We start from the raw sequence: 22,465 nt of genomic DNA on the forward strand, positions 1-22,465 counted from the left end.
TAAACTTCGTATACTGGTAGATTTTGGTTATAAAACATCTTTTTCTCTTGGCTTTATTGAGAAAATGCTTTAGTTTGTAAGATATTTGTTGTTTTTTTATTCTTCAATTTCTGCAATTTCAACCAATCGATGACGTCCATTGATGTAAAAAACATTCTGTGCCGTATGAATATGTCCCTCGTTTAAGAAACAGATTGGGTTTATTTACATTTGTGAAGAAAAAAAGACACCCTTCCCCCCACCACTAACCCTAACCCTAACTAACCCTAACCCTAAAACACATTGAAATGCAATAGATCGATACTAGGGTCAAAATTATGGGTGACAATTTCATATGACACCGCTAGAAAAACTGCCGTTCAAACCGAAAAGATCCTTGATTCGATTCTACCTTTTGTCTCCCAAATATATTCACATGAGCCTTATTAGAAAGAAGCTATAATAAATCTAATGAACGCCCGTGAATTGGTGGTATTGAGAGACTTACAGTATTTCCTCTCAATTGTTTAAGTCCTGAGTTCAAAATTATTAACATTGCTCCGAATCACTTCGAAGTCCTCAACAAAATATTTATGAAAAAACAGGAAGACGTAAATGAATACGATTATGTTGTACTGAGCCACTGAATGAAATATATATTATTAACATTTTAAGTTGTGTTATTATACTTTGTTGTATAATTCTTTGAATATAATGATTGTAAATATTATATGACCTATAATTATAAAATCACGAATCATTGGAGAGATACTTAGAAATAATGTATTTATGATAATTATACTAAATCTAAAGTGGTCTGTTTCAAAAAAGTTAAGAATACAGGAAGTAAACATGAGATGGTTAGATTTGTCTAAATGGACAGTAAGACACTTCACCGCACACACCTACATACACACGCCTACACTTCATCAGATACAGGTATATATAACCATATACGACACCCTCGCAAACATACACATACAGAATTATATATATATATGCATGTTCCCATATGAATGCATAGGAACATAAACAAACTCGCTTTTACACAGCTTACTTTATAGCGCAATTTATGCACAAATGCGTTGTTGGTTTTATGTTCCCTACAGCTCAATCACTTTTTCACTGTAAGTCTTGCAGGGTTTCACAAGATAATACTTATTAATCACATTAAACTCTGTGAAGAATAGAGTTTATGCCGTTGTTGACATTCAATGGCATTAAAAGCCTTCGTACGCGCAAGTACATGACGTAAATATACTAAATACATATATGTACGTATTTGTGTGTTTGCATGTGTGCGTGTGCATGTGTGCGCTTGCGTGTGTATGTATATATATATATATATATATATATAATAATAAAAAATAGGACAAGAACGCAAAACATCTAGATAGACGATACAAAAAAAAAACAAGGACGGGTCATTTGAAGCCTTTTATCCTCAGTCGAGCACCAGATTATCGTCGCAATTTCGGCTGATTAATCTTGAGATTGCTCTAATCTGGCCAGCCCAAGGAAAAACTAAGCTAAGAGCATTAGATTCCTTGGATGAAAGCAGTGAATGTATACAAAAACAAGGACGGGAAAAACGGACATATTTACACAAATAAATACAATAATAAATATAATAGAATTAATAACAGGATATAACAACAGGTACCTTTCGACTAAGGACGAATTGAATTAAGCTGGCACGTGTGGAAATGAAGCCATATACTCTATATACTATGAGAAATACTCATCATTGACTGGGTTAAAAAAAAGCTACGGAAATTGTACACTGAATATTGAAAGTTATTCATTTAGATTGTATTGAACATATATAAGAAATGGCTGTTAACTTTCGTGTAGACGACTGAGTCGTTTCCTTCTGGCCAATATCATCATGGGTGCATAAAAACTTCTGATCTATGATCTCTAGTATTTCTGTCTATAAATGAAGCAAACATCGCGCAAACTTTGGCTTGTGTGTAGTACAAGGTTAACGAAATAAAAATTAGGGAAACTGAAAATATTTGTACTATAATTTAGTGAACATAAATATTACAACAAAGAAAAACTAAAATAACAGGGAGAAAAGGACTGAAAAACAAAAATGCATGCGAGAGTGAGAAAGCCAAAAAGGCTCCTCTCTTAGTTTTTAAGTGCCCCCACCGCACCCTCCAAATTGGTCAAAATTGTTCTGGAGGGATATGGTGGTGATTAAAAAATCGTGAACTTATGTGGTTTCCTTGATCCGTTTTTTGAAACTCCTCTCTCCACCTCCTTGGAAAACATATTTTGTACAAAACTCTTTATAACCGTAATCTATTCAGTATGAAAGGTAGTTCTATAAAGTTTCATAAAAAAATACCCATTTTCCTGAAAGTTTTTAAGAAAAACATAGGGTCGTGTGAATTTTCCGAAACTCCGCTCTGCACCCCCTCGGAAACATCTTTCCTATAAATCCCTATATAATCTGAATCTACAGCACCTAAGCGGGATTTGTGTAAAACTTCGTTGAAAAGTATCCATTTTTCTTGAAGTTTTAGAGGCAACAATCACGAGTGGTTGGTTCACATCAGCAGTTAAGCCTGAAAACGTTTTGTCGCTCCCAAAGAAGCAGAATCATCTGACTCTTCCGAACTGCTCTCTCGACTTGCAGGAAATGTTATTCACAACAAATTCCAATATGACCTGAATCTATAAACTTTCTTCTGTCCAGTAAAATAAGTAATACTTATAGTAATATAAAGTAATAGAGCTTATTACAGTTACACACACACGCACTACACCACACACACATGTTATTACGTCTGTCCTTCTTGAAAGCAATGTTTATTTCTAGTTTGACTTACGAAAAGAACTAAATAAAAGTGATATTTCATTTTTCCGTGTCATTTCAATTAATTTGATCATTCTGCAGATAACTGTGCATTTATTTTCTGAATACGAAATAGGAGTGGGCGAGTCGGTAGTGTTTTGGCTCCTATTTCTAGCAATTCGCTATACACATACGGCATATCTACACAAGAGTGCCTCACCGAATTTGTTTCTTCATAACTTTAGGGAAAATGAGTATTTTTAAATAAAATTTTCTACAGTTGTTTCTAATGGTGTAGATTGCCAATATAACGGAATTTGTTGTGAAAAGCCTTTTCTCGCCCCCATCAAAGCAGAATCGTTTGGATTTTCCGAAACTGCCCCCTCGGCTTTCGAAAAGTATTTTTCACAACAAATTCCGTAATATAAAACAATAGGGTTTGAAATAGGAAAATTATTTCGGACAAATAACTAACGTCGAATAACGACTTCGGTGGTCAAGCGCTTGAAATATCTTGTTGTCTTGGGGTAGCATATCCATCGAAAGAAGACATGAAAAAACAAAGAGGGTCCTGGTGTGAATTATAGAGCAGAAGTACTCATGTAATTAAGGTACTGTAATTACATGAAGTTACACATCTCCTTACCTATGAGCAAGCACACGAATGGAAACAAATACAGAATTCCTTGAAAATAGCTGCTGAACTCTAAATCCCTTCAAACTGCGTTAGACAGCCACGATGGAACTATTGAAGACAAACTCTCCCAGGAAGAAATATCCTGACTGAATGGAGGAAAGGAAACTACAACCAGTAATACAAATCGAATTATGCAGAATTGAATATGTGTAGCGGCTCAGAATGTTCTGTTGCGATTGTTGGTGTGGATAGGTGAGAATGCTTGGGAAGAATATCCATGAATAACCAAAAAAGAAAGAATATCATTTATTTGTTGTATGGCAGAGAAGTGAAGAAAGAAAAAAAAAACTGACGTTAACCTCAAGTAGTCTGGAACTAAGAAAAGTGTTCTATTTTGCATCGTCCGGAGCGACTGATAGTCTGGTCCTCGACCAAAGAATTCTTTTCCTTATTTTGAACTGCAAGTGACCCGTGGAACTAAAAGTAAGGAAGTGGAATAGGAAAACAACAGCTGACCTCATAAAATTCTGATGTGATATACGTTAAAGAAAGGGAAACTGTTGTAGTGAAATCTGAGTTACGGTTTATAGATTTTTTTTTGCAATAAATGGACAACCAGACACACACAGACGTTGTGTTCCATTTTATATCGTCCCGAGCGACTAACTGTCTGGATCGGCACCAAAGAATTCTATTCCTTATCTAGTTTTGATCTGCAAGTAAGCCGTGGAACTATTTAAAGTAAGGAAATGATATAGGAAAATGACAGCTGACCTTATAAATTCTGATGTGGTATATGTAATAGAAAGGAAAGATTTTGGAGTAAAATCTAAGTTACGGTTTCTATTCTGAAGCTAGCCAACCAGAAAAGCAAAACTGATCCTCTACAGGTATAGATATCAAACGAATAATAATAAATATAATGCTATTAAAGTGCAACTTACATTTATTTATCTCCCTTACAGAGGTCATTTATTTTGGAACTGCGTTGTGTGCAACATGTTGGAAAAGGGTCCTTATATGTAATTACCTCCCTTAGGTAGGTCATACTGCTATTACTGAAAAATAGCAGTAATGTGATTAATGTGGCAAATACCTAATCATATAACAAGAATTGATACCTACCTCATTGTGTTCAACCATTGATAAATTTATCGCCTGTGAATATGAAATTCCTCTTCATTTCTCTGGAAACTTACATCTACACCATTGGAAATTGTGCATCTATACAAAGGATTAATTCACCCTCTCTGTAATGCTAATAAGCAGGAATCGAGACCCACCTCGTTGTGATTAACAATGGATAAATTTGTCTTCTGTGAGTATGTAATCCCTCATCATATCTCTGGAAATTCATATGTGCTCTATGGATTAGGTCACCTTCTCTGTGATGCTATTAGAACTTTTTTAAAATTCTGTGATAAGACTGTACATCATCTTTAAAGAACTGTAATGAACTTTGGAAATCTGTTTATGTTTATGTTACTTAATTATCTACATTACTTCATGAGTATAGCCTCAACCACTAGGATGTCTAGAGAACTCACATGTATTTTAGCTGATGAGTACGGGACACGTCTATATGCTGTAATTTTTACAACTTTTAATAAAGCCTGTCCTTGTATGAAACGATTGTACTAAAAACATATCCATTCTTGTTGCTTCTTTCTCGCGTATATATATATATATATATATGCATGTATGTACGTATATATATATTATATATATATATATATATATATATAAATATATGTGTGTATATATGCACAAATATGTATATCAATATAATATATATATATATAAATGTAAGCATATATTCACATGTATATATATGTATATTTTATATACACATGCATATATATATATGTATATATATATATACACAGATGTGAATATATGCATACACTACTCTATGGTGTAACGCCAGCGAGTTCATAATATGGTTTAAAAGCAATATGGTGGGGGGCTACAATCAGGTTTACCCAATTCGAAACAGTAGACTTTTACCCATCTATACCAAGGGATCAGTGAACTTCGTTAGATCTTATCCTGAAGTTAGTGACGAAGACAAACGCATCACTATGTAAGGCATGCAGAGGAACCCTTCAGAGTCATTTTGTTTTTGGCCCAGGCCAGCTTCTTACGGAACCGTAGGGTTCCTCTGGATGCCGTACATGGTAATGCGTGAGTCTTCGTCACATCTTCCTTTATAGCGCAATTTATGCACAAATGTGCCGTTGGTTTTATGTTCCCTACAGCTCAATAACTTTTTCACTGTAAGTCTCGCAGGGTTTCACAAGATAATACTTATTAATCACATGAAACTCTGTGAAGAATAGAGTTTATACCATTGTTGACATTCAACGGCATTATAAGCCATCGTAGGCGCAAGTACATGACGTAAATATACTAAATACATATATGTACGTATCTGTGTGACTCGTTGGTTTCTTCGTTCTAGATTTACTCAGTAAGAAGCTCCCTTCCACTAGCATTGGCCTCTATAGGGATGACGCGCTAGCGATATCAAGCGGGGAAAACGACTACACACTAGATAAGCTTAGAAAGAACCTCACCAGCACCATGATTTCCCTTGGACAGAAGGCCACGGTAGAGATCATCCTGTAAACTGTGACCTTCAACTTGGAGTCCAGTGTCTATAGACCCTTTGGGAAGCCAAATAAGAAACTATCATGTATTAACACAGGTTCTTGTCATCCAGCCATAGTTTTCAAGAACCTGGAAAAGGGTGTCAGCAAAAGAATCTCCAACATGTCTTCAAGCAAAGAGATCTTTGATGCTGCTGTACCGTACAAAAATGAGGCGTTGGGCGCCAGCTGTTTCAAGGATAAAATTAGTCACACGCTAGACCTTAATCCCTCCAAGAGAAGGTATTGTTGTTCACAACACCCTTCTCTTTAAATGTTCATGCCTGAGTAGGTAAGATTTTCCTTAGTTAATTAGACAAGCACTTCCACCGTACAAATAGTTTTAACAAAGTTCTTAATAGGAACGCAATGAAAATTTCCTTTAGCGGTGCACGCATTGTAAAGACGATTTTAGTAGTAGGCCGACACCCAAGACAGAGGAATGATACTCATTAGGGATAACACATGTCTACTGAACGGCCACTGTAAAAGAAAGACCGTCGTATACGAGGCAGAGGCAACAGCAATGGGACCAAATGGGTAACCAAACGCCCCACAAGTCCTCCTTCATCATCCCGGCGAGACGTAACGCCATAACCTGTATGCCGTTGTCTATGTGTTTATGTGCTATATGACTACACAAATAATATAGTCATACTTGCGAAATATATTAGCAAATTTCACCATATTTGATATCGCACTTTCAACGAGATAAGGAAATTGCAATATAATTTATTAGAAGGCATATATTAGAGAGAGATAATAGAAAATTATGTGACATCGCTAAATGATAAATGACAAGTGCTGAAATTCGTTTATCTGCGACTAAAGGGTTTGGAATCAGGAAGTAAAAGGTCGTATCTAAATATTTCAAGAGTTTTCTTCTGATAGCTATCTATGCTATGATTCTACGTTTTAAAATAAATTATAAAGATGAGAATCAAAGCGATGGCAAACTAATCCACAAGGCCATATATTTCCAGCGACATTGTTTCAGTTTTAATAGATGACTGATATTAATGCGGCCTGTTGGCTGAATCTTTAGCACGCCGAGAAAAAAGGCTTAACGGTGTTTGTCTGTCCTAACAGTCTGAGTTCAATCCGACTTAGATTGACTTTACCTTTAATCCTTCCGAGGTCGATTGGAAAACTGGGGTCTATGTAATGAACTTGAAATCGATATATAACTATTATTGTTTATGAAGATCTGGAAAGGATGAAGAGTAAAGCCCACTGCAATGTGATCTCCCCTTTAATATTTGCCCCTGTGTAATATGAATAAGTTTGCTCTCTTCAAAGGCAGTATATGCATGCATACTTTTTCCTATATGTTTTTTAACTGATTCAGTCATTTGACTGCGGCCATGTTAGAGCACCAACTTAAAGGGGATTTTTAGTCAAAGAAATCCACCGCATTACACATTCTTTGTAAGCTTAATACTTATTCTATTGGTTTCTTCGCTGAACCACTAAGTTACGGCGATGTAAACACGCCAACATCGGTTGTCAAGCGATGGTGAGGGACAAAACAGAAACAAAGACATGCACGCACGCACACACACACACACACACACACACACACACACACACACACACACACATATATATATATATATATATATATATATATATATATTACATATACATACACGTCAGGCTTCTTTCAGTTTCTCTCTACCAAATCCACTCAAAAAGATTTGGTCAGTCCGAGGCTATAGCTGAAGATACATGCCCAAGGGGCCACCAGATTTCTTACCTGCGCCAAGTTAACATTCAAGTATATATATATATATACAAACAAGTAAATATATGGCACAACGAAGTGCCGATATTTACTGGAAATAGCGAACGTAATAATACGACGCTAATGTATAGCTTCACCGCGTATGTACTAGCAAAAATGCGTGAGTGCAACAAACTAGAAAAAATTGTCTTACCTGCAGAGAAAACATCTGAAAAATGAAATACCTGGAAAAGGATAATGTGGGACCTGCGCAGGTTTCAGATTTTTCAAGATATGTCTGCACCCATAAACTTGATCTATCTTCATCAGCCAAACATATACCACGACAACATTTCAGATGTTACCACATTAATGCCATTACACTCGACTGAAACGCCGAAACGCTAACTGCACGAGAACGGTATATATAAATATTCTTTTATTATTTTATTCGTTTATATATTTCAGCCTTAAGGCAGAGGCCATGCTGGGCACAGCCAGTGTAATAAGCTTTTATCTGGTCAATTCTATGGGTTTGGCTTTTGGTGAAGGAGGGCCGCTGCCCTCTTTTGAGATTCCTACTTTGATATTAAGTTATGTGGGATCTGGATAGCAAGAGGTTAAGTTGTTTCTTGAAAACATTTCCTTCCACTCCACATTGATCCCTCAGATGCTTTTTGGGTATATATATATATATATATATATATATACATATATAAACGCTTAAGTAGTTGAATGAATTATCCTAGTATGGATAATTCGGTTAACCGATACCCGGGTACCAAATTTACGTCAGAAAGCACGGTTGAAGCTACATGCCAGGGGCAGAAATCACGTGCTTTCGTGATTATCACTATGGACTCCGTGTGGGCAGTCATCTAAAAGTTTTTGTTCGTCATGATGCTGACATAAGTCCTTGTCTTTCCTGATGAGAAGACGGCATAATGCACCCTTTATTCCTTCGGAATTAGAAATATGCAGTCTTCGAAACATATGTCGAGAATAAAGGAATTTTGTTAAATCGCCGTTCGACTCCATTCTTTCATTTATATATACATATATATATATATATATACATACACACACACACACACACACACACACACACACACACACATATATATATATATAATATATATATATATATATACATATATAAACGCTTAAGTAGTTGAATGAATTATCCTAGTATGGATAATTCGGTTAACCGATACCCGGGTACCAAATTTACGTCAGAAAGCACGGTTGAAGCTACATGCCAGGGGCAGAAATCACGTGCTTTCGTGATTATCACTATGGACTCCGTGTGGGCAGTCATCTAAAAGTTTTTGTTCGTCATGATGCTGACATAAGTTCCTTGTCTTTCCTGATGAGAAGACGGCATAATGCACCCTTTATTCCTTCGGAATTAGAAATATGCAGTCTTCGAAACATATGTCGAGAATAAAGGAATTTTGTTAAATCGCCGTTCGACTCCATTCTTTCATTTATATATACATATATATATATATATATACATACACACACACACACACACACACACACACACACACATATATATATATATATATATATCTACAATAGTTAAGATATGCAGTAGATAAGACCCAGGCTACATATAAGTAAGAGACAAGAAATTGCTGTGCACAGGTTTGATATGTAATGTGTCGTAGACATCATAAACCAGGAAAAGCATGCACTGGGGGTCAGCATGCCAGAGGTCAAAACAAGTGATTTTCAGTTTCTTTAAGTTGACATATTTTGTCCTGTCTCGTTTTTGGCCGACCCCCACCATCTTTCTAACCTGTGGAGGCGCGTGGCTTAGTGGTTAGGGTGTTAAACTCATGATCGTAAGGTCGTGGTTTCGATTGCTGAACCGGGCGATGCGTTGTGTTCTTGAGCAAAACACTTAATTTCACGTTGCTCCAGTCCACTCAGCTGGCAAAAATGAGTAATCATGCGATGGACAGGCGTCCCGTCCAGGTGGGGAATTTCTACGACACTGAAACCGGGAAACCGGCCCTTATGAGGCTGGCATGGCTCGAGAAGGAAGGAAGGATCTTGCTAACCTGTTCTATAATTTCTTCGATTTCTCTTTGAAGGAGATGCGGTCATTCTTTATGAAGCTAGCACGTTGGAAACTAAATCAAGTTTAAATGCCTAATTATTAGTTACTAAATCACCATCAAACTACACCCAAAATTTTTCAGAAAATTATTTCCGAAATCGGAGTTTCTGTGGTCATGCTTTCTTGTATATAAACCGTTTTGGAATAAACGAAAACAATTCAAAAATACATGTATTCGGTACTTTATTTTAAGTTTGTAAGTTAAAATACTGAACCAAAAGCCATGTCTGTATATTTGAACAAAATATTTCATCGTATGTTATTCTGATTTATTTGGCTGTTGATTAAATTGGTATCAGTAGAATCCATCTCCACTTCTGTACAGCAGCCATGCTCTGCCTGTTCCGATATGGCAAGTGTAAGGCACAAGAGGGTGTCTATGTCTGCTCACGAGTAAATTGGCATCTATATATCATCTAAATAGGCATCTAATTAGCTAAGGTACGCTATATTCTTTGCAAGACATACTCGCTCTCCAGTGACGACTGGATGTAATGTACTATACGGCACCGATGAAAATGAACACTATATTTTATCTTGTAGGGTTTAGTCACAAGAGTTAGGACATTACCCATAATTAAATTTCAGAGCATCTGAGGAAAGATGCAAGTTATATTTAGATCGGGGAACAATATAGAAAGTTTGCAGCAGTGTGGACTCGCTAAAGGCATTAAAAAATCATGTAGTATTGTAAAATCGCATGGCGGATTACGACTGCCATCTAATAACAATTAATGACCATTCTTTTGAAAAGCACAATATTAAATACACCCATTGGTGATAATGTCATACTACCACTTTAACATTCGATCTTTCTAACAAATTCTCTTGTATTTGTGATCATTGCGTTCCATTTAGCAAATAAGAAATCGCGATATAGGAAAGAAATCGTAAGATAGAGAAAAGTCTTAGTTAACATTTACTTTTCAGATTCGATCAAATATGTTCTTAGTTGAGATATTCGAAAACACACGCAACTTTTTGTGACAAGTAGAATAGATTAGTATAGGATAACAATGGAAACCTATTTAAAAATCAATATCACAACAAATATCAAGAGAAGTTATCTTTGAAGTTAACACGCTTAAAATGGTCCATTCGTCTATAAAGACCTGGCCTTTGTTTATATCTTTTATCTCATACGATACGCCATATTTTTTCCAGCTACTAAACTTCCGATTTGCAATAAACATGTCTTTTTGGTAAAGACGCTCTTTTCAATGGTTCAAAAAGATTTGGTGACTTTAAAAGCATTGGTGCGTGTTGGTGTCCGAGTGTTTGTCTGTGAATATATGCGTATATATGATTGTGTGTGTGTGTGTGCGTATGAACGTGTGCATGCGTGGGTGCGTGCGTGGGTATGTGCGTGTGGGTTTCCTATTGCTCCTCTTTCTATGTTGGTCGCTTTCACCTGTTTTTCTTGTCTACTGGGTTGCTATTAAATTAATTAATTGATAGTTTGATGTTTCTTTTGTAAGAGATCTAACGTTGTGATATCGCTATGTCATTTGAACGGGCGATATTTGGTATACATACATACACGCATACACACACACATACACACACACACATATATATATATATATATATATACATATATATACATACATATATATATATATATATATATATATATATATATATTGGTGGGTGTGTATGTGTGTGTGTATTTATATTATATTTAAATATGTACGTGAAGGCACGACTGTATGTAATTTATGTAGTCACATATACAAAAGGCGTGCAAGCACAAACACATTCACACCCATACGTTTAGATTGCACATATAAGTACACATCAGCAATGGCTAAAATCAATCTCTATATGTACCACGATGCATAAATTTTGCGAGATTAAAGTAATGTATTTTATAGATCGGAATAAAGTATGAAGCGAAGCCATTTGATATCAGATATTTAGAATTTTCTAACTCATTGAGATACCATAATCTCAAGTGGTGTTGCTTAAAATGCACTGTGATTCCGTCAAGCGCAAATACATCAAACAATATTCGTAACTTTTCTTCAGTTTGGGAGAATAGCCTAGAAAATTAATGGTTGAGAACGTTGTTAAGTAAATTTCGTGAGTATAATACGCAAGTTTCATATTTCTCTGTTTCAATTCCACATTGTTCGGCATTGACTTCTTTCTCTCTCTCTTTTTTTTCCTCTCTTTTCATGAGAGGGTTTGATCAGTAGGGAAATATGAACATTTTTGTCGTGCAAAATTCCCAATTTTCAATGGCCAAGTGATAAAATCTTAGTTATATATATCCCAACTGCTCTGGACCATAACATCTGTAGCTAGTTCAATAACAAATTAACTAGATCAGCTATACATCAAAGATGCTGTATGGCATCTAATCATTCCCTACTATCAGAGATGTTAGATTACGATAGATAGGTTATCACTGTTAATTGGAATCTGATTTATGACTTGTCATTTGTAGATATTATAACTTATTCTGTAAACAATGTTATTTCCTAATTTCATTTTCTCAACTGGCACATATACTCAGTGATTCTATCATCATAGACTTGACCGGTGTTAGGTGTTTATTGATGAAGACATAATAAGGCTGAAATATTTCAGGGAAGGCTTCAGAGTTTGGGAAATGTTAAAAATAATAATTAATTAATAATGACATGAAATTTTGACGCAAAACCAGCAATTTCGTGTGTGTGGGTAAGTCGATCGCATCGAAGCTAGTACCCGATTGGCACATAATTTATCGACCTCAAAAGAGGATGAAAGGCAAAGTCGACATCAACGGAATTTGAACTCAGATCATAAGGACTGACGAAGTGCCGCGAAACATTTTGCCCAGCGTGCTAACGAGTCTGCCAGCTGGCCGCTTCATCGTTTGACAACATTAATTATTAATTCCGAATTAAGTTTATGATATTCTTTTCTATTCTAGGCACAAGGTCCGAAATTTTGTGGGAGGGGGGTCAGTCGATTACATCGACCCAGTACGCGACTGGTACTTAATTTGTCGATCCTGAAAGGATGAAAGGCAAATTCGACTTCGGCGGAATTTGAACTCAGAACGTAAATACAGACGAAATACCGATAAGCATTTCACCCGGCTTCAGTAAGTTCTGTCCGTTCGCCGCCTTGTTAGGTTTAAGATATTACCTGAATTAGATATATTAGCACTAACGTAGCTTTTATATTTCAAAGTGTACATAATGTTTATACACACACATACATACACATATATATAGATAGATAGATACACATACACACTCACACACACATATATATATATATACACACACACACACCACACACACATATATATATATATATATATATATATATATATATATATATATATATATACATATATAAATATATTATATTATAATATATTATACTATATAAAGGAGAGCGTATAGGTGTATGTACATACTTATGTCGTCATGGATATATATATATGCTTATGGCTCCGAGACCGTATGCACTCGAGAGGAACGGATTTAATTTTCGAAATATGCGCCCCAAAGAGATATTTCGTTATAAGTTATGAAAGCGTAGAATTTTCTACGAGAAATAACTCATCTTCCAGATCGCCAGAATTGAATGTTCTTAGAAGCTGCCTTGTTGAACTCATGATAATCTGATTGTGTATACGTTTGTGTATATGTGTATGAAATCTCGCCTTATAACTGTTTGTCTAACTTTCTTTCTCTCTTTCTCTGTTTTTACGCTTTTCTCCGTACCACTACATTCTCTTTCCCTCTTCTCTATATACGTATATATATATATATATATATATATATATATAATATATATATATATATATATATATATATATTATATATATATATGTATATATATACATACAAACGTACACAGACTGGGCATGATATATATATAATATGTTTACGTTTGTATGTATGTGTATGCAAGTGTGTAAGGAACTTTATTTGGGTGATAGAGTCCATAGACCCTTACAAATATCCGCAGCGAATTCAAGAGATACCCGAACATAGAAGAAATAGACTTGATGATATGAAAACATGATCTTCTGTCTTACGGTCTCACGAGACAATGTCTTATTTCACTTCAACGACTTCAATTTCCGGTACTTACTAGCTTTGCAGTGACCATCAACACATCGCAATTACAAGCATATTCGATGAACGGCACCTATGTGCCTGCTGGAAAATGGAAGACAAAAAAAAACCATCGTTTGTCGTGACATTATAAACTGTCCCAAATAATGCAGAAATCCGCCCTGATGAAGAGGCCTTTACTTCCATGGTCTGTCATCGAATAAAACTATTGAAATATAGTGCATTCCATTGTGAATACTGTCCAGCAAGGACGGGCTACTCAGCTGGTATCAAAGCATAATATATTTTTAGTTTCATTCACCGTGCAAGTCACAAACATATCTGAATTCCTGATAACGTAAGAGAACTGAATTTAGAAAAATGTCATGCTTGCATTTTCTTTACATTTAAAGCAATTTTAGTATATCTGAATCAGCATGTAAATAAACAAAGGTAATGTTTACAAGCATGAGAATGTGCAGATGTAATTGTTAGTGATCAGATATCCCAACAGCGTATTGTATTCATAGAAGGTATTGATTGGAGAAAACACATTGCTTCTGTATATCCATATTAGCTAGGCTGTGCTAACAAGGAAAAATAAAATTTTCGAACTGTAATAGCTCTCTCTGCCACACGTATGACAGCTGCGTAAGTCTCACCTGTTGCATTTCTGCAGCCAGAACCAGGTACAACTCTGGAACGGCCTTGCTTTTAAAGGGACGTTAAAGAATTGCAGCCCCGCGCCAACCTCTTTCAATACAATATTTTTTCTTGTCACCTAAGCTCTGAAAACCTGCCTCAATTGCACAGTAAATGTGACAATGTATCAGTGGTTATGCATGCAGCGCCTAATCATACGTTGTGTTTAGCCAGTAACATCTTGCTACCAAACGGGTGCGTGAAACAACTTTCGTAAAGTGGCTGTAAGAGTAATATATGTTTTCTACTCTATAATTGGGACCACTGTATAAAATGAATGATAATTATTTTACTGAAATATGATGTTCATATCACATGTGCAGAAACTTTCTCTCAGTATCTTGCAAGATTTTTGTGTATTATTGTTACCGTGCAACCATCGCGCGTTTGAGAAACCTGCTCATTTAATGCAAAGCTTTCCCGATCGTATATAACAACGCCATCTGTTTTGGTTATACAGTATTTCCACGATTATACAGCTACACGTGTTCCCGCCTTTTCCATGTCGATTGAGTGGGATTTGTGAGATGTTTCTTTCTCCCTCATTGGTTGATTGTTACCAAGCAAATTGCAAATAATCGATCGTGTCTTATTTCCAGATAAGCTTAAATCTTAGAATCTCTATAAATGATGTGGGCTGTGATAATAATAAGTTTAGGACCATCAGTAACATCAGTGATGACACATTGCAGCAGTTTTTGCATATCATACACCAAGAACCCACATACTCGGCAACATGCAATAATCATGTTGTATAGTTTTAGAGAGATGTTTAAAATACTGCAGCACTCATCTCTATTATCTATTAAATATGTATTAAATATCTATTATTTATAATTCTTGTCTCTTCTTCAAGAATCAATAAACCTAAGCCTCAAACTTATGACAGGAAAAGTAATTGGCAATATGGTGCACCATTATATCATATCAATGAGTCCAGGACTGAATATGTAAACAAGTGCCTGTCCGACAGTGATCTCATCATCCATACTCTCAACAATACGCTCTTAAATATGGTTTCTGATTACAAATATCTTGGGTCATATATATCATCATCTGAACAAGATTTTCTAACTAGAAAGGGTATGGCCTGGTCAGCCTGTAATGACATGCATAAGATCTGGTCATCAAATCTAAGTAGAGATTTCAAATTTAAAATCTTCAAAGCCACCGTCGAACCAATTCTACTATATGGCTCAGAAACCTGGACGTTATCAAAGAAGCTTGGGAGGCGGTTGGATGGAACTTACACTCGCCTCAAAATCTCTCGTGGGAGCGTCATCCAACCAAAGTACAAATATATGAGAGATTAGCACCTGTATCATCTCTTGTGAAAGGTAGAAGAGTCCAGTTTGCTAGACATTGTTGTAGAGCTGAAAACGAGGTAATTTCTACTCTTCTCCTCTGGACGCCATCTGCTCGCGATACCAGAGGGCGCACACTCTTCTATCGTGATGTAATCTCCAGGGATACAGGCATCCAGCAACAGGACCTCCGTAATGCTATGATGAACCGTGAAGTCTGGTGTAACATAGTAAATTCCATTGTATCGACCACGGTCGAACAATGATGATGGCATTAAAGGCAGTGTCTAAGTGATCTTTCGAATTTCTAGATACAGAATATAAATATTCTTCATGAAATAACTGACCAACCAAAAATGATGCTTTGGTTACTATGTCTGAGAAACAAAGATGATAATATGACTAAGTTCATGCACTTGAGACAATGTGACAAGAACTGCCCGAACAGAGCACAGAAACGGTCCGAACATGAACCAAGGGTCACCGAAATCAAAGAATATAAGATACTGTGGGATTTCACAATGCAATGCGATTCCCTACTCGAGGCTCGAAGACCAGATATTGTTGTGATATATAAAGGAAAAAAGGTAATCAAGATTATAGATATTTCAATACATGGAGATGCACACATGTGACAAAAAACTAGAAAATATTGAAAAATACTGACTACTAAAAGGCTAAATCGCAAGAGGGGAGATTTGTCATTCCAGTAGTTATAGGAGCACTCGGAGCGCAAACAACCAAGTTCGAGAAACATGTCAAAGAAATCAGAATTGACATAAGAGCAGAGCAAGCCCCAAAGTCTGTTCTGCTGAGGAAAGCTAAGATTTTCAGATTGGTACTTGGATGTTGACTGTCTCCCATGATAATTAACAACCAAGTATCAAAGCATATAATGTCCATAAAGAGACACTGTGAGACCTCTGACAGCAGGATGTTTTCCGCTCTCGCAGAATCTACCAGCGGAAACAAGATCAAGCAGTCTGAGAAGCAAAACAACAACAGCAACAATAAAAAAAATAATATTAATAATCCCTTTTACTAAAGGCACACGGCTGAAATTTTGGTGGGGAGGACTAGTCGATTACATCGACCCCAGTGTTTTACTGGTATTTAATTTATCGACCCCAAAAGGATGAAAGCTAAAGCCAAACTCCGAGGAATATGACGTTAAAACGTTAAGGTGGACGAAATACCGTCAAGCATTGTGCCCGGCATTCTAACGATTCTGGCAGCTAGCCTTGTTATTATTATTATTATTATATTATTGTTATTATTATTATTAATGATAATAATAATAATGATAATAATAATAATAATAATAATAATAATAATAATATAATAATATAATAATAATAATAATAATAATGATAATAATAATAATGATAATAATAATAATCGAAGAGTAATGCTGAATTGAGCTGTAAATAAAAGAGAATGCGATCTATTTGCCTGCAGTAAACAATAAGTGGACATTATCATTCATTATTATTTCATGATGTTGCTTGTAAAGTATTTTCATATATTATGAACAAAGGCAGAAACAAAACGATTTGGAAGAAGATAGCGTTTGTTTTGAAAATTTTTTAAAAACTTCTCTATTCATTTACTGCACAGATACAAAGAATGAATGTGTTGTTTTGCTTACCGTATTAGTCTGAACTGGAATTCTTAAATAGTAGGTGCATTGTACGTGTTTAAGAATACATGTGTTGTAACAAAGGCTTAACAATGTGTACATTGCACTGCATCTGCTAATGAAATTTATTACAATAGCGACACCCCGTACAGATGAAAGCAATTTTGACTCCAATGTTTGAAAAAAAAACAGGTAAGAGGAACAAAACAAGTCAAAATGTGTAGAAATAAAACGAAATAGTTTTTAGAGAATATATAATTAATGACAACCAGTCCACACATGAAAACAAATGAATAAGTAAGTTGTTTTTTAAATACACTCTTACAATATGCATGTTTTCTTCATTTATTTGAACTCCCATTTGTAAATGAAAATATATTTATACACAGCAAGTATATATATATATATGTATGTATGTATTCTCAGAGGCAACGTGACGTGTACGTAAAGGTTTACGCGTGTAAACATAGAGAATCCTGCGCATACACCCACCTGTGTATGCAAGTGTGTTAGAGTGTGTTTCTACCTTTATACGTGTAATTAGTGACGTGACTATATATATACGTATACGTATACGTATAAGTGTACGTATATATCTATGCTCGTTTGCGTATGTAACATACTAACATATGTGGGATTATATATTATATTCAAACATATATGTGATTGTGTGTACGTGCATGTGTGCCTGTAGGAAAACATACATATATATATACAAACATACATACATATAAACATACTTAAATACACACACTTAAATTCAAAACAATGAATAAGCGAAATAACGTAAAATACAGAAGGAATAATGAAAGAAAGGAAAAAACAAAACGGAGAAAATACTTAATATGTTTCTATGACAGTATTACGCATGCGCATATGAATTGTTTACCAGGTGAATATTATTGTTTCCCATATTTTTGTAAGTATTTAGTGACTTGCATTTAGTTGTTGTTTCATTTCATTTTTTATATTTATATTTATATTTACTTTCTGTTATTTACGATGAAGAAATCGAACGACGTAACTTGTAGCGCATTTCAGTTCAAAACAAACAATTACTAAAATCTGATACCAGTTGGGAAATGGTTTGAAGCAAATGGGAACACGTGGAAAGAGGTAATTGCCTTTTGAGTAAGTGAATTATAAGTAATTAGTAAACAACTTACAATGCAGTAATTACTTCCATTTTCTAATTTGGTTACATATATACTTAGACACACACAAAAACACATACATATACATATTGCTGTAACAAAATCGACACACATCGTAGCATTTCTTCAACTGCACCTCTTATTCAAGCCTGCTGTTGTTGACAGTTTTTATTTCAGAGCTTCCGAAGATCACTCCCTTTTATGCATTGACCGAGGATGCGAATAACCAGCGAAATATACAGATGCCTCAGAAGTGAGACATGAGGTAACTATATGCTTGTTTTCTTTTGATAGAGAGACAGGCACACTAGACCCCAAAATTTTCTATTTATTTGTACAGCAGTCATAGGTAATATATCCCTTCATGAAACAAATTTAAATCTCTTCTGTGAAATACATGTCTGACTAGGTAGATTCTGTTACAAAACTTTAGCAAAATGTATATTAGTTAGTAGAGCACTCTGGAGGTATTTGTACAACATTGTTATATAAAAGTAGTTATTTCGCTCTACTAGCACATTCCGGTGGACTTATATTTTCCACCATTTTGGTTGATTGCTAAGTGTGGCAAATGTTCAAGAGAAGATTTGCAATAGGAACCCCAGTGTACTGCAGTTCGATGGAGGCCGGAATATCGAATTCATTATTATCCTTTTCTCATAAAAATTTGATAAACGTATACTCTATAAAAGTAATCTTTAGTTTAATGTCAAATTCTTTTTATTATAACTTGAGATGAAAACGAACTTCAACGCGTGAAAACACACTCACACCTTCATTAGCCGGTACCATAGTGAAACTTACAAATTTTGCCAAATATATACAAAATCAGGCACAAAAGATATAGAACTGAGGTGTAATCATCGGTATTCTTTATCTAAATGGTGACGAACAACATATTACAGGGTTCTTCTTTTTTAATCTGAGACTATTTCGAAACGATATGTGAAGGATTTTTCTAATCGCGTATCAGCTGTAGCAGGGGCCACTACTCTTAATGTTTGTAAGGGAGCTGTGCGCACTGTCCATAGTTATCTGAACTGTGAACTATAATACTTTCCATGTCGTTATCATGCTTAACATATCAAAGATTTTTAATTATTTTTATTATAACTTGAGATAAAAAACTTCAACGCGTACAAACACACACACACATATCTGTATGAATAAGTATGCCTGTATATATATGTGTATGCGTGTGTGTGTGTGTGTGCGTATGCCTACATAATACATATGTGTGCATACATATGTATGCATATATATATATATATATATATATATATATATATATATATATATATATATATATATATATATACATATATTTGACTGAATAGGGTAGCAGAAAAGCTTAATTCGACTCCAATGGAACATGTATGCCGATATATATATATATATATATATATATATATATATATATATATGCAACAATGAAAAGGATTGCATTTTCTGAAAGAAAACACACCAAAGCATAAACACACTCCACATATTCACTTCTGCAACACATACACAAGTGAAATATACTTCTCACTGGGATATTACATATTAAGTTTGAATGAAGAGGTATATATAAGTAATATCATTCCCTAGAGCACTGCTTCTCAAGCTATCTGATGTGGCGTACTGGCAGTTTGTTTTCCAATGTGCCTGGGAACGGTAATATTTCTTAGTAATATTAATTTATACCGGAAACAATATCTATAATGAATATAATAAAAGTTGACAATTTTTTTATCTTATGTTTTGTAAAGAAATAATACAATATTACATATTACATTTTATAAGCAATTTATAAGCATTTTATAAGCATTTTATAATGTTTCATCCTTCTCTGGAACTCGTTGTGTCCCGGTAGCTGAGATCTCGCAAACCGGCACCGGTCCGCGGACCGCCACTTTGAGTAGCACTGCCCTAGAGAACTATACAAGCCGTAACTCCTCACAGAAATGATTAAAAGAGAGGGCAATTCTGTATTGACAAGGAAAAATATTATTAACGCAACTTTTCTATGTGTTGAGCGAGTCATATCTCAATGTAGGTACGAAAACAATCAAAACTGAGGCATATTCTCTTATAAGTGTGTTCATAAGTGACAAATGTAAAACCGAAGGCATGCATCGGCTGCACACTCCAAGGTATACATATATCGATAAGCATAAGTTCTCTTACGTGCACATGTACCGAGAGGTACATATATACAGAAGCGTGGTTCTATGGTAAGAAGTTTATTTCTCATCCTCATCATACTGGGTTCATCCGCATCATACCAAAGTCTTATAAATAGATTTGGTGGTCAGAAACTAAAAAAAGCCTTTTGTGTATAATATGTATGCCTCTATGTATGTCTGCCTCTGCATTTCTTCCTTATTACCGGTTGACAACTGGTCTTGCTGTGTTTACGCCGCCCTGTCTTAAATTTTTGACAAAAGGGTCCGTTAGAAGAAGTACTAGCCTCTAAATTAACTACTGGGGTTGATTTGTTCGACTAAATCCACCAAAGTCGTGTCCCAGTTTGACAGCCGTCCAATGACTGAAAGAACTGAAAGATAAAAGATAAAAATTATTCGTATATATATAGATTCATAAATCTCTCTCTCTCTCTCTCTGTATATATATATATATATATATATATATTATATATATATATATATATGTGTGTGTGTGTGTGTGGGTGTGTATGTATGTGTGTGTGTGTGTGTGTGTGTAAAAAAAGTAAGGTTAGGGGTTACTGCACGAGTAAAAATATTAGGAAAAGAATCTGAAAATGCAGGAGTCCTTTTAAAGTATTTCTTAACTTAACCGGTCTCATTTATTTGAAAAGGATTTCAAAAGTAAGGTATGAGAGTTTGTGAATCTTCTTTGGTGTCAAAATTAGTTCTCATAAATATATTCAAATCAAGTGAAAGAGTCTTTGATAATGATTAGAGAAAGTTGAGTCTTTATGTATCCTCTGATGGATCAAAAATAGTTTGCATAAAAATATTCAGATCAGGTAAAATTGTTTTAGAATGATAAGAATATAAAAATTAATTTACATGAATATTTCCAAATCAAGTAATTGAGTGTTTAACAAGAAGATAAAATGAGTCCCAGTTTGTCAATCAGTTGGTACTAAAGTTTTAGTCTCACTGTGATCAGAAACCATAACTGTTTGTAGCATCTTAAATTAACAAAAAGGTGAGTGGAGAAATAACAGACCATTTATAGTTCTCGGATCTGGCTGTAGGGTGTCGCATCTGGATGGAATTTGACAGTTATCACAATTTTATGCAGAAATGGTCGCTCAAAATTAACTTCCTTTTAAAAAACAATGTGGTTGGTTGAAGGCAGTCACGTGATCAAAAGAGAGTTCTGTTCTATTTATTAAAAAGGTGCTTTAGAATTGCTTTCTCTCTCTAAAAAAAAAAGTGCGGATGGTTGATGGCATTCACACGATCAAAGGGTAGTTCACTACTGTTCTGCTTTCTCGTAGTTGTTATGGAGCCAAGAAAGGCTTTGTTTGGTGAGCTGATTCTGTTATAGTTCAGTAGATCTGGCTGGTGTTTTGGCTCACCAAATACAAAATATATTTTCATATCAAAAATTGTTGAGCTGTTCTTACATCAAACTATAACACACACACGTCATTGTATGTACTCATTGATTTGGAGGAAGAACAAAGCGTCAAAAGGTTCTATAATTTAA

The sequence above is a fragment of the Octopus sinensis genome, linkage group LG9, assembly GCF_006345805.1.
Source record: "Octopus sinensis linkage group LG9, ASM634580v1, whole genome shotgun sequence".
Taxonomy (NCBI): domain Eukaryota; kingdom Metazoa; phylum Mollusca; class Cephalopoda; order Octopoda; family Octopodidae; genus Octopus; species Octopus sinensis.